The sequence below is a fragment of the Rissa tridactyla genome, chromosome 2, assembly GCF_028500815.1.
Source record: "Rissa tridactyla isolate bRisTri1 chromosome 2, bRisTri1.patW.cur.20221130, whole genome shotgun sequence".
NCBI lineage: Eukaryota > Metazoa > Chordata > Aves > Charadriiformes > Laridae > Rissa > Rissa tridactyla.
The window spans coordinates 105,870,448-105,883,681 of record NC_071467.1 but is presented as its reverse complement, the minus strand read 5'-3'; the positions used below and the strand labels follow the sequence as shown (position 1 = coordinate 105,883,681).

Here is a 13,234-nt window from a genome sequence, read left to right as displayed (position 1 = left end):
GCTGAATGGAAGCAGGTGCTTTAAGACATGCAGTGGTGTATCTTAAGATACACAAGTTGTACACATTTCATAGCTGCCTATGGAGCTGCAGAAGAAGGTGTCACAAACTCTCTGTGGAACACCCAGACCCCGCTGGCAGTGTTACAGCTGTCTGTCTGCAGCACTGTAGATGCTGAAGTCCAAAGAGAGGTGGCATAAATACTTCAGCACCAAAATGTGCGCAAATTACTTAAACCATTGTAAAGACCATTGTTCAGGGAAGTTTCTACTCTGTTAGCTAGTTTGTTTCTTTTCCTAGATTCTTTCCTCTAAACACTGGCAAAAAGGTTTGTAAAGTATTATTTATCTAAAAAACACACCAGACTAAACAGGAGTTAGCCTTATTGCTAAAAATCGAGGTTAATCGACGTTTAATATGAATTTAAATAAATCTGAAGTAAATATGAAATCTGATAATCTGGAGAGAGTGCTAAAAACTGAATGAAGATCAAAAAGAAGAGAAGAGCGAGATGAAGAGAAGAAAATTACAAACTTAGCAAGGGGGGGATGATTTAAAATGACTGTGCAGATACAGGCATTTATGCAAATACAAAGGCTTGAGCTAAGTAAAAGGGCAGATGTAAAACAAAAATAAATAGATAGAAACTAATGTAGTTCTGCTTTATGTACTGCCCAGAGTTTATGTGCAAATACTCTAGTGGCAGAAAGGCTCTGAGGAATACTGGCCTTGCAGGGCAGGAGGAAGCTAGGAGTGGATTCCGGGTAAGATGAACTGTGCCGCTCAACTAAAGGATGGGCACATTCGTAATTGGCAAAAAGTTGGACACCAGCAGAAGTAAATCAGGCACCATATACATCAGCTCTAAAAGCAACTACATACATGGCGATCAAAGCTAATAATACATCAAAGATAATAAAAACATGACATAAAGAAAGGAACCATAGTCAATACAGAAGAAATAAGAACCAGTATTGATTCCAAGGAGTACTCATGGTGGAAAAGATAAAAAGCATAACAGGGAATTCCACTAGAAATGAAAGAGTCACTGTTGGGTAAACCTTATTTCAAACCATAGCACTCTTCAAAATTGATCAATTAGTCACTCCAGACTAGTTATTTACATGATTCCCTGATGTCTCTATCCATATCAAGGATGTTCTGGAAAAGGGACAAAAACTCCTATCTCCAAAATTTTGGGAAGTATTTTAATCCTAAAATTAATACATAGAGAAGTTCCTCTTTGTATGGAGAAAGGCAATGGCTGACAGGATGGGGCTTACAAGACCTGGCATGGGTTAATATTATGCTAGAAAAAAATGTATGCAGTTGTAAAGTCAGTCTACTTCACTGTATATCACTTTGAGTGAAAACTCACTGGAAAATGGCATGATGCTTTGGATGTAAGAATAAAGACATGGATTTCATTCTACCTCAAGTCACTGGTATTGTGATTAACTGTAAGCAAATGCTGTGATCTGATCAGTGCTGTTCTGTGATCTATGCAAAATAACCTTAATACAGCTCTTACTGAACAAGTGTCTGGTTTGAGTGGTTATTGAAAACACAAACTGAAATGGTGCTTATTTATTATTTTTGGCATTTCAGCTATTTCATCAAAATGGTCACATGAGGCTGAATGGGCTGAGACTCTGATGTAACCCCTCTATTGAGTAACCTCTGCTGCTGGAAGTATCTGGGCAGAACAGTAGTAGGGTACTTGCACTTACACTGGTGACTAAACCTGGCCCTGGGATCTAAACCAAGGAAAAGACAGTAGCCTTCCCCTGGACAAGGGCATTCCCATTCTTCACTTGAGTTTAGTTTCAGATATATCATTACCAAATGTTGAACATGGAATCCCCTCTGCACTCCTATACATTACAGAGCAGTAGTTAGTAGAATTCCTCAGGGCACAAGAGTTAAGGCTGCATGGTGTGCACACTTGAGGTTTCTGTGGCCACATTTGCAAACAATAAATGTTGTGTTTTTATCTTGTTTCCCTTGGGGAACATTTTTTGTGTAATCTGCTTAAATAGTACAAGGATTATAAGTGTGTGTCTGTGTGTATAAATATATACCCACAATTTATCCCCAGGCAGAAATGTGAATAAATTGTTAAAGGTCAACAGTTGCCGTGTTGCTGAGCCAGTAGTAAGAGGCTGTCTTCTGATGAACCACAGAATTATGCTTTCTTAGCTATGTTCACTCAGATAAGTTATCTGAATGTGACTGAAAAGTCCTCCTGAAGTTTGTTAAGGTGCTAACTAACATCTTAAGACATGTTTGCTGCTCATATTGTAATTTAATCCTAGCATGCATCATGGTGGCCTGATAACTTGGCTTCAGATGTTCTGTGAAGTTATAAACACAACACTGTGATCTCAAAACACAGCTTTTGGTGTGTTTCAAGTTATTTCAGTTTTGTACCTTTTTATGGGGGCTGTTTAAAATAGAACCCTAGAAGCCCACCAACCTGCCTTTTCTAGACCCTCTCTCCTCCACTAAACACATTAAGCATTGCGGCGGTGAGCATTAAAAGGGAAGGGGAAAAGCCTTGGAAAGAGCAGTTACAAAAATCTGAGTCATGCATTTACGCTACCACTGTACATTTGTCTGCTATGGCAGTAGGCATAGGAATGATCCAAAATAGCCATACGCTTGATGAAGTTTAAGAGAGAAATTCCCTTATCGCACAAGAAATTTCAGTGTGAGATAACGTCCCTTATTTTAGGCTTAGTTCTATTCTTCCTACTGTACATAGCTCATTTCAGTGGTGCTGTTTTTGAAATAAAGCGAGATCAGGAAGATCCGGTGGTCTGTAAATTTGACATGCGTCAGCTATTCTGCATGAATTTTGCTGACATAGGCAAACAAGTAGATATGCCTTGTCATAGCAACTTTCTGTAGTTCTAGGCAACGTCTTGTCCTGCCAGCTTTGAGAAAATGGATGTGCTTGGCTGTACTATTCATCACGAGTCTTGCAATAGTTTGGTGTTTTTATAAGGTTTGTGTTCTGAAGGTAAGTAAATAATACATTAATCTCAGTTTTCTTTATTATGAGGAGAGTTCCTGGTTCTGGATAAAAGCTTGAAAATGTGAACTCTCCTGGCTTACAAAACAGACGGCAAAGAAAAGGAAGTAAAATGAAGGTTATTATAGATGAAAGGGGAGTTAGTCTCAGAATTTTGACTTGCTCTACATTGTAAAGTTGGACTGGCACAGCCATGTCAACTGGGAGTCCTTTTAGGGAAAATCTCCTTTTCTAAACTCATGGAGCACTGCTGACAAAGCCTCAGTAGAGATGGAGTCCTCCTTGCAGAAGACTAATTCTCTGTGTGTGGATCATGTTGTTTGAATAGGTGGCTGTAGTGGCAGAAGAGACCCTTTAGGCCAGCACAAACTAAGTCTGTGCTAGGAAGCTGTGCGGGCCAAAACTGTGGGGTAGCACCAACTAGTGGTTCCCAAGCTCTGCCCAAGAAGTTAAGAGGTTTCCCAGGTGCCTGAACAGACCTAGAAACAGCTCATGACAGTGCTTCCTGCCACTTACTATAAGTAACATCTTTGTCTCTACTTGTGTAAGAGTGGCATAATCTAACAGGTAGGCAGAAGGCAACTTTTCAGAAACTATTATTGGGAATGCTGAACTGTAAAAGGGTGGGTATTTTGTCTTCATTGAGTACAATGAGACACTATGAGTACCAAAGATGTAGTGAAATTGTTAAAACATTCTCCATCCCTACGAGAGGTTTCAATGAGAGAATTTTTTGTTTTCTATCCTAAATGTTTCTTGTCTGGTACTACGCTGAGATTTGGTATGCACAAGTAGCTAATGTGATCCCTCCCCTGTGTTTTATAATTGCTGCTGTGGTAAAACTTTTCCTCCTTCTCATTCCACTCTCATAGTTTTGGTTTGTCTTGCAGAGTTGAATGGAAGTCCTGGAAAGATACAACAGGCCTCTTGTGTGTCTTGTTCACACAGAGTAATGCTGTTCCTCTGTTCTATTTCGTTATAGCTAATTGGAGATATTTTCATAATTCATTGGGACTACAGTTACGTTACTGCAACTCTCCTGAAGTCATTGGACCACAGCAGACTTGAAACTGGTCTCTTCCCCTCTCGCCCTATCATTCAAAGAGGGGAGGAAACGAATATTTTGATTTATAAACTGTGGAGCATGGAGGGGAAAGGATACAGGAGTTTGAAACAGGATTTGGTGCCTGGACCCTGGAGGCAGACCTATGTCAACTCATAGGAAGATATTTTATTAAAAATTTGGTCTTGTTACATCTCCCTTTCATAATGTACATTTACAGGTTAGGTTCCACTCTTTGGGGCTTCTTCTTTGAATCATGTCATTGTCAGTTAGAAAGAAGACATCATATTCCCTGAGGAGAGCAACTACCAGCACTATAACCTAAGTAAATGATAGATGAGCCATTCAAATCTTAATGCTTTTGTGCAGCTGACATTATCATGAAAGCTGAGGAAACTTCCTTAAACTGGCGATGGTATGTAGGGCTGAAAAAGGAGAAAGGCAATAGTGGAGTGACTGGACAGAGATTTAGGCTCCCTGGGGCACAGGACACTGGTTTTATGTGTTACAGAAACATAGCATACTATGCTTAAGAAGGGATAATTATAAGGAAGCCCTTGGTTAAATAAATTTCCTGTTTACAGTATTTAAAGAGTGTGGCTCTATCTACCCTTTTCTAAAGAATCTTATTTTTAAATTAATGACTAACCCCCCAATTCTCTGGCTCCATATTCTAGAAAAAAGTGGTGGCTAACCTGCAGTCCATGAAAGGTCTAAATGGACATGTAAACTCGTGGCTACTCGTCTACAAGGCATTATATGGCTTCACTGATAATTGGTAACTGATACTACTGGATTGTAACTGGGAGGTAGGATGCTATGCACAGGCTTGGAGAAAGCTTGCTTTCTTGTTTGGTTTAAGGAAATCCACCCATCTCCACTAATTAGTGCATATACATAGTAATGCTGTTCGTAGGCACACAACACATACAGCAGATTCTGTCTCAGAGCTATTATCTCAAAAATAAAAAGTCCTCTACGCATTGTTCTGAGTTGGGCCCTGTTTCATTGCGTGATGAAGGGACGTGGGGGTGGAGGAGTATATAATTTTGAAGCTCCCATGCCACCAAAAAAACCCATGGCAGTCGCCAGTGCTTAGGTTACACAAGGAGCGATGCACTGAGGTTTGATAAGGTGTGTTACAACATCATGCTCTTGGTTCTGTTTTCTTGAATTTTGCCAGTTGCAGCAATTTTGTGTATGCTCTACACAAAATTTCCAGTCACGTTGCATTGAGTATATGGTACATGGCATTTGATTCATCCTTGCTTTCCCATCACAAGAGCTGAAGAATTATGCAGCTGATCCCTGTGTGTGGAACTTTTGACCAAGGCCTATGAAAGGAACTGATAAAGTTCTGAGAATAAAAAGCAGCAACTGTTTTATTTTTCATTTAGTTCTCTTTCCTACCACTTTTCTCTGTACCAAGTAACACTTGACTTCCCTCACTCAGTACCACCAGACTTGTGTTGAAACCATCTTCTGGAGTTGGCAGTTTTTTCTGGACTATAGTAGTGCTAGTATATGTTATACAAAGCATCCATTATACAATGCATTGGAGGCTTTTCTGCAGCCTTCACAATTTCATTTTTAAACTTGCCAATTGCAGTGTTTCTCCCTAGTTTCTTCTTAATACTTTTTTGTTCTTTCAAGAAAAACAAAATGGAGGAACAGTTCTAGGAAGCTGGAGAATAGCAAAATGCTTATCGGATAATGTTAAGTGACAAGCACCTTTTTATTATATCACAGGGCATTAAGTACTGGATGACATGAATATTTACACATACAAATGCTCATTGTATCATAGTATAAATGAGCCTACCTTAAAACTGCGTAGTCCTACTTTTTATGGTTATTTTCAGCATGCCTATACTATCCTGTAGTGGGCGATGTAGACATGCCGTTACTTCTGCCTTGCAAGCTGATAACCTGCAAAAATGCAATCATTTATTAGGAAAATGTGCTAAATTAGTACAAGGACAAAATGTTGCAAATACTGTGCAAGACTCCTGTTCTTGTCCCTTCTTCATAAAGAATCAGAGTACCAAATGAGAATCAGATTAATGATAGATTTTTCTGCAGCATACTGTGGGTATGGACTGAAGTTATTCATACAGTTTAGAGAGATTTTGTATTTCTCTTTTGGTTTTGTACCAATTGAATGTTTCAGAAGGTTAACGTATCTGCAACACAACCACTGGTGTGTTTGATCCGTCAGCAGATTCAAGATGAGCTTGTTCCGTACCAGTAAGTCAGTGATGGAAAATAGGTTGTGTGGGTTGATTCCTGGAACGTAGAACATGGGGTAAGTATGGTCAGTTGGTGTGGTAGCTTGAAAATATATGAAATTGTGGCTTAGTGCCCAAAGTTGACATATGCAGGGGGCAGTTCTGTAAACAGTGCCTGAATTATATGATTATTACGTGTACAGCACTGCAGCTATAAGGATTAGTTTTACTGAAAATGAAAGAAAACAAAACCTAGTTACCAGAGAGTTCTGCTTTTTTCTTGTTGCAAATAAAAATGTAAGCACTTTTTTTTTTTCTTTTTGGCACTGGCTCCTTATGGAAATAATTTTAAGATCTGAAGTTCAGGCTAAGTTTGAAATTGTTTTTCACTATCTTTTGTTAAGATTAAGCTATCATCTGAGTAAGATAGTTTCCTAGCAATTTTCTCCAAAACAGAGCAGTAGGTTCCGGGAATTGCCTAACTTGCAGATACATAGAGAAGTGCTTCTGAAAGAATACTTGGTAAACTGCGTATGTGGGAAACTAATGCACAGTTTGGCAGTACTCTAAGGTACTGATTATAATTTATTTTTGTATTAGCAGAGTAATCCATGAACCGTTTTCTTTTGTCCTGAGGGCAATGATCGTTTTGCTTTAGATCAGATTTAAGAAAATCAGGGCCGAGCAATTGAATATTCTCTTCTATTACCATCTGTAGGTTTTTTACATTGTTTTTTTTCTATAAAGTACTTCACTTATTTTACAACTCTTTCATTAAAAATACTCTAGCAGAAAAGTAAAACTTTATTGGCTGTCTTTCTTATCCTGGGAAGAGGCCTTACCAGTGAAAGATAAAACCATATCGCAACAAAATAAGCCTTGCATGAAGAACAGTGAGCCTGTAGTACAGGCTGGGATTTGGTGGTTGTTGTTGATGCCAGAATACAGAGCTGCTGGGCAGACACTGTAAATTCTTATGCTACTGTTTATGTTACATAGCTTTAAGTAGTTCCAAAGAAAGTATTATTTTGTGATCTCCGACACTGCAGATAGATTACAAATTTGTATTAAGTGGCTTGCATTGAAAGAGTGCACCAAGTTTCAGGAGCCTTCCTCAAGGAAAACTTGGTATCTCTCAAGTACTCTTGACACAAATGTCATGTGTATCTATATGCCTTATGAATGGTTATACACGTAGCATACACCATCGCTACATATATTTTATGCAGATGAAATAATACTGTTTTGGTTTGGATTTGCATTATTTAAGCAAAATAGCAACAGGTAGATAGTACTGAAAACCATTTTTCTGTGTCCTGATTTCTGCATAACTCGCTCTCAAATTTCTTGGTTGCTGACAGGTGTGGATGGTTAGTTTCAGCTCAGTGACGATCAAATAAGCAGTCCCTCTTCATTTTGATTAAAAAGCTTTATTTGTTTACCTGATACTTTACTCAAATTTGGGTGCTTCTCTAGAAACCAGTAAGAATAAAGCACCACGCAAAATCAGGGGCAAGTGACCCCTAGCGTGTAAAAGGTATGAGTCACTACCATCACTCCCCTTACTCCAATCTTTGGTATTTTTAAAAGTGTTTGTGGTGTCATTAAAGTAGAAAGCAAGACTACTTTGATTAGCAGGTTAGCTTAGCAACTCTTTTCACACAGCAGATTCCTTGATTCAGCAAGTGTGTATCTGAGATGAATGTTTAACTTGACCATTAAGTACACCTCTAGGCAGGTTCAAATACACTTAAAGCTCTTTAAAACACAGGCACAGATTTTCTTTCTCCCTTCCTATTCTTCCCCATTCCTACGAAAAGTGAGGAGGGGAGGAATTCGGCATACAGAGGTGATAATTAGGGATGTAAACATATAAGAAGATATTGTTTGTCAAAGCTACGTGTTATAAAATTTAAAGAATGTGCAGTTAAGCTAACACTGTGGCAGAAACCCTGCCTGCTGAACTTCCTGATGTTGAGTCTTCACATTGTATTGCCGGTGGTATGCAAAAATAAATACTTTTTTCCTTTGTCTAGTATCATTTATGTGTAAAAATACATGCATCTGCGAGTGGATACCTGCATATATATGAAGTATTGCGAAAGCGCAAGCTGAAAATCATGTGTTAGAGCGCTAAATAACACGATAGTTTAAATTTTTAAAAATATAATAATTTCTGCCTTCTTTCCTTGGGGTTCAAGTTTTGAAACTTTTGTTTAAAAGCTAGAAGCTAATTGTAATTCTTTTTTGTTTTGTTAATGAAATTTTCAGGTAATCACGTGACACATGTCACGGGGCTTTAAGAAAAACACCAAATGTTGTGAGGCTTTGAAGGTGCTGATTGTGTGCACCTGTGCACGGATGATTAAGAGCTTGATCCTGTTCCCAAAGTCTCTTGGCTTGATTTAGGGACACATTAAGTATTATTTAAATGTGAGCCATACAGTGGGATTATGCAGATGGTATTGATCCAGGAGGAAGTTTAAGAGAAGTTGTGCCTCAGAGAACAGAGGGATGCACGTGTCTTAAAAGGTTTGTAACACATGTGCTCTTTCTCTGCTTGGCACAAAGGGAGAGAAGAGATTTAAGAAGTGATGATGAGTAAAGGATTTTGATTATGTCTGGCTTCTAAATATGCTGGAGCTTTCCTAGCGATACAATATAGTCTTGTCTAATTGAGACACTAAGCATGTCTGGGATCTACTTTGTCATCTGTTCACTCAGTGTTATATTGCTCTCTCTCTATCTGTATTTGAATGTCTTTTGCCTTCCATGTGGCTGGCTGTCTGCCTATTCTCATAATATGAAGCATTGCAAATAACAGCCTTAGATTTGAATTTTGAAGCCCAGCTCTGGGATCTCTACAGATCTCTGTTTCTTGGGGCTCTTTCCTCCTGAATGCAAAGGATTTACAAATATTAACCAATGTGTTGCCTGAATCAGCCAGGGGGAAATGCCTAGTGCTAGAATGGGCTGGCTGTAAATCTTGCCTGTAAGAGTAATAGCTATTCCTGCTTAGGATTCGCCTTCCACGAGCTTGTTTCTGGATCAAGCTACAAAGAGGTCACACCGTTATGGACATTTACATGGGGCTCCAGTCATAAGAGGGATGTTCAAATCCTTTCCTTTGTCTCCAGTGATATGCATCTACCTCTCAGATGAGGCCCCAGTGTGATCTGGGTTAAGTTTCTCAATCCTATTAATTTAATTCCACTTTGCTTCAGTGATTATTTGATTTTTGTTTTTTTTTTTGATGCAAAGAATGAGCTTCAGGTTATGCCTCGTTCAGCTAAGTTTCAGGGTAACTTTGGGGATGAAATCCTTCACCATAGGAAGGACATGAACTCTCATTTCTTGCATCTGGGGTGTGACCTGTGCTTTCTGAAATGCTGAGCAAAAGGACAGCGGTACCTCTGTTTCCTCACTGCCCTGCTCTTTGGCTGTTTTTGATGTCATGCCTTACCCCATTCTGCAAGCGGCAGCTGCTGTGACCCAGCAGGTACAGAGGACAGTGCCTGGCTGATGGATCCTACAGGAACTCCAGGTGCGGGGCTGCCCTTTCTTGAGCAACCTCAAGGGAGAGGTAATTCTTGGTGTGTAAACAGCATAAATGTCAGCGCGGTAAAGAACTGTACTTGCACAAACACGTGTGTGCAGCGAATCTGCAGCCTTAGGCAGTGGCCGAGCTGTAATTCTGGGGATCATCCTGGCTCCTCAGATGCTGCGCCGTGAAACTTGGGCTGGTGCAGGCCCCGCTGCACCAAACTGCTTACCGTGGCCGCTTGGCACGTGGCTGCCCAGGGCTGTTAGGCTCACTCCTCTGCCGGCAGCCATGGCTGGCCGTCCCGGCGAGAGGTAAGTGTTCGCGTTCCAAGAGTTGCGGTTCCCAGCCGTGCGCTTAAGTTGAAAGCCGCAGGGGCACAGGCCGGGAGAGCCCAGTCTTGCAGGGCCCTACGGCGTGGCGGCGCTTCCGTCGTTCCAGAGACCCCTCCACCCCCAAGCGACAAGCCTCCTAGGCTGGGGGGGGGGGGGGGGGCGCAGGCCTGTCCCGCGGCCACGGGGGGGATCGCGACAGGTCGGGGGTGTCCGTGGCGGGGTGTCGCTGCCGCAGGGTTGAGCACAGGGGCCCGGGGCCTGGCGGGGCTGCCCCGCGCGCCCCCCCCCCCCGGCCGGGAGCTGTGCTACGCGCCTCTTCCCCGCCTCCTCTTCAGCCTTGATCGAGGCGCTGGAGGTTTCTCCCCGGCGGGAGGGACCGTAGGAAATAAAAACAAGTGTTTGCGGCGCTGGGGGAGGGGGAATCGCTGCTCCCGCTCTCCAGCCGCGCCGCCCTGCCCTGCCGCGGAGCCGGGGAAGCGAGGTAAACTTGGGCGGCCGTCGGGAACCACGGGAGGGGGAGCGCGCGCGGGGCCGGTGCGGGGCTTTGTTCCTGGTGGGGCGGAGGAGGTCCGGCGGCGCGGGGGGAGCCCTCGGCGGGCCGCGGCGCCTTCGCGGTGGGGGGCTGAGGAGAGGAGGCGGCTGTGGGGCCAGCCGCTGGCGGGCGGAGGGGCCGTGCGTTCGCCCTCGGGGCCCGTTAGGGTGGGTGGCGGGGGGGCGTTGTTCCCGGCGGCGGGCCGGAGCGCCCCCCTATGCCTGGCTGTCTGCCCCCGGCGGTGCAGGCCAGGCGGGGGCCGGGCCAGCAGGCGAGGGGAACAGGGGAAGCCGTGCGCTGAGGTTCAAGGGTTCGTCTCTACGGGGAGTGCAAAGGTGGCGGAGTGCCGCCACGGGGAGGGCGGGATGGCGGCGGTGGGCCGGGGGGCCGCGCCGTCCGCAGGCAGGGTCCGGCCGAGGGGCCAGGAAGGCGCTCTCGTATCTGGGTAGCTAGGCTGGGTCTCTTCATGCCGAGCAGCTTAGCGGCAGGCAGGCGTTTCACTCCTGGAAAGTTACTTAAACCTGCGCGTTTATCAAGCAGGGGGAACCCTCGGTGTGGGGCTGAGGCGACTCCGGCAGCGCGGAGCCGCCCCCACGCTCGGCTTCTCGCGTCGCCGGCTGCTGCCAGTCCTTGTGGGGGCTGCCCTCAGCCGCTGCCCCGCTTCTGTTTGGTGTCTGTGGTAAACGGTGGTGTCTTTCGTACGCACGTAAATACCTCCTGACGCTCAACTTCTAGCCGATGGCAGTGGCTTGCCATCACTGGCTAAAACTGCCGGCCGTCTTACGAGAAAGAGCAAAATCTCTAGTTGCTTACTGGTGCTTTTCTTGCATAAATTATCCGTATGAAGAATCGAGGTTCAGGATGTTTTTGTGTCTTCTGATAACTGTCTAGGGCATATACAGCTTTTGGCATTGGCACTGAGCAGGAGCGCAGGCCGGATGGCTCAGGCTGCAGCGCTGTGATCCTCCAAGTTGGAATGGTCTCCTGGGCAGTAAGGAGTTGTGCCTCAACGAAGTGTGTCGTTTCCAAGCCTAGGATTAGGTGATAATTACGGTATTTTGTGTAATTTGAAATGCCCTTTTTTTTGGGATGTTGTTTACATGTTGAACGGTGTATTTTTTGCATGTGTGTTGAGGAGTGCCTGGTGATAGTCATTACATTTGTAACAGCAGTGTTTACACTTTACTAGGTATGAAACAGTGGCAAGAGCCACAAGGGCTGTAACTGTACAAATGAGACTTTGGGTCTATTTTATGTGATGTTTGATAGGAGACTTCTGGATACCGTTCAACACCATGACTGATTACAGATGTCTTCAGCTGGCTAATTTTTAAAAGAAACTGCTGCAGTTAGTTAGTTAAGTTCATAGAAGGCCAAGTGGGGCTTTTGCTGAAACTAATGAGGTTCTTGATGACTTTGAAGCTGTGAAATAGAACCTCTGAAGTACTGGAAGTAGTAGCTTTTTCATCCTATGTAGCCAAAAGGGTGCTTTTGTTTGTTGTAATTAAATTGATTACTTCTAATAACTAATGTTTATTGGAAGGCTTAATGAGTTATTTAATTTGTTGGAAGTACAGGTGCTCATGAATCAGTGCTGCATTGTCAAGAGTTTTTCATGAGTTAAATTAAAACAATCCATTTCATTTCAGTGTAGATGTGTATGTACCACGGGGAATGGTTATTTAGAGAAGGCAGTGGCCACAAGTGGTTTAATCAAGTGTTCCTTGCAATCTGTGACTTAATCCAGATTACTTTTCTGCAGTTCACACTTCGTTTTACTGAACAACTGTGATATTTTAGGATACCGTTACCATTGTTGTTACCTTCTTTGGCCTGCTCATGTTTTCTGGTCATGCAGAAAATATTTATAGCTGGAACACAGAAAAAGATCCCTGTTGTGTGTTCTTTCTCTGGCCCTGCTGCTTGCAGGGTGGCATGTGAGTCCATCCCTCAGGCTTATCTCTCTCTTTGACCATAAGATCTACGGCTGGCAGAAGATGTGATATCACTGAGATAGTGATATAATAATGCAGAAGATTAGAAGAATACAGCAATTTCTTTTGCATCTGACAAAGGTGATAGAGAGTTTCTTCATCACTTTTGTGTCTGAATTTCCTTCTCTCAAAACGACAGAGAATGAGGTGGTATTTTGGAGAGATCTGTGAGGCTTATTTGAATAAAACATGATTAGTATAATTACTTGTGTGTCTCCTAAACATGTTTTAACAAAAACAAAGATGGTAACTGACATAGAAAGCAGTGCTAAAATTGCAGAACAAGTGTAACGAAGGAAAACCAAATGTGGTCAGACATTTGCAATACAAGGAAATTGATATAGAAGTCACTAAACATACTAAAAGAAGCGTAGTGGTTGGTTAGGCACTTAATTTTAGGGCTTAGAGTTCTGTTTCATTCCTAGTGAGAATTTCTAGTGTACTTTTTCTGTCTGCCAGTTGAAGAATCAAACTGTTAACTCACATGCCAGAAGAATCTCTTGATCATT

The 13,234-nt window shown here is 42.8% G+C and overlaps 1 protein-coding gene across 8 annotated transcripts in view; it reads left to right on the top strand.

The window, feature by feature from the left end:
- The window catches only part of TNS3 (tensin 3), a 224,072-nt gene that overhangs the window by 19,857 nt on the left and 190,981 nt on the right, over positions 1-13,234 (top strand). For 5 of the 8 annotated variants that reach the window (XM_054193541.1, XM_054193537.1, XM_054193533.1 and 2 more), the window contains exon 1: positions 10,491-10,680. The exons of 2 other annotated variants lie outside the window; for them this stretch is intronic. The gene's annotated coding sequence lies outside the window, so the exon portion shown is untranslated. Of the gene's footprint in view, positions 1-10,490; positions 10,681-13,234 lie in introns of those variants that run through there. One more of the 8 variants, XM_054193542.1, reaches the window with a different exon arrangement.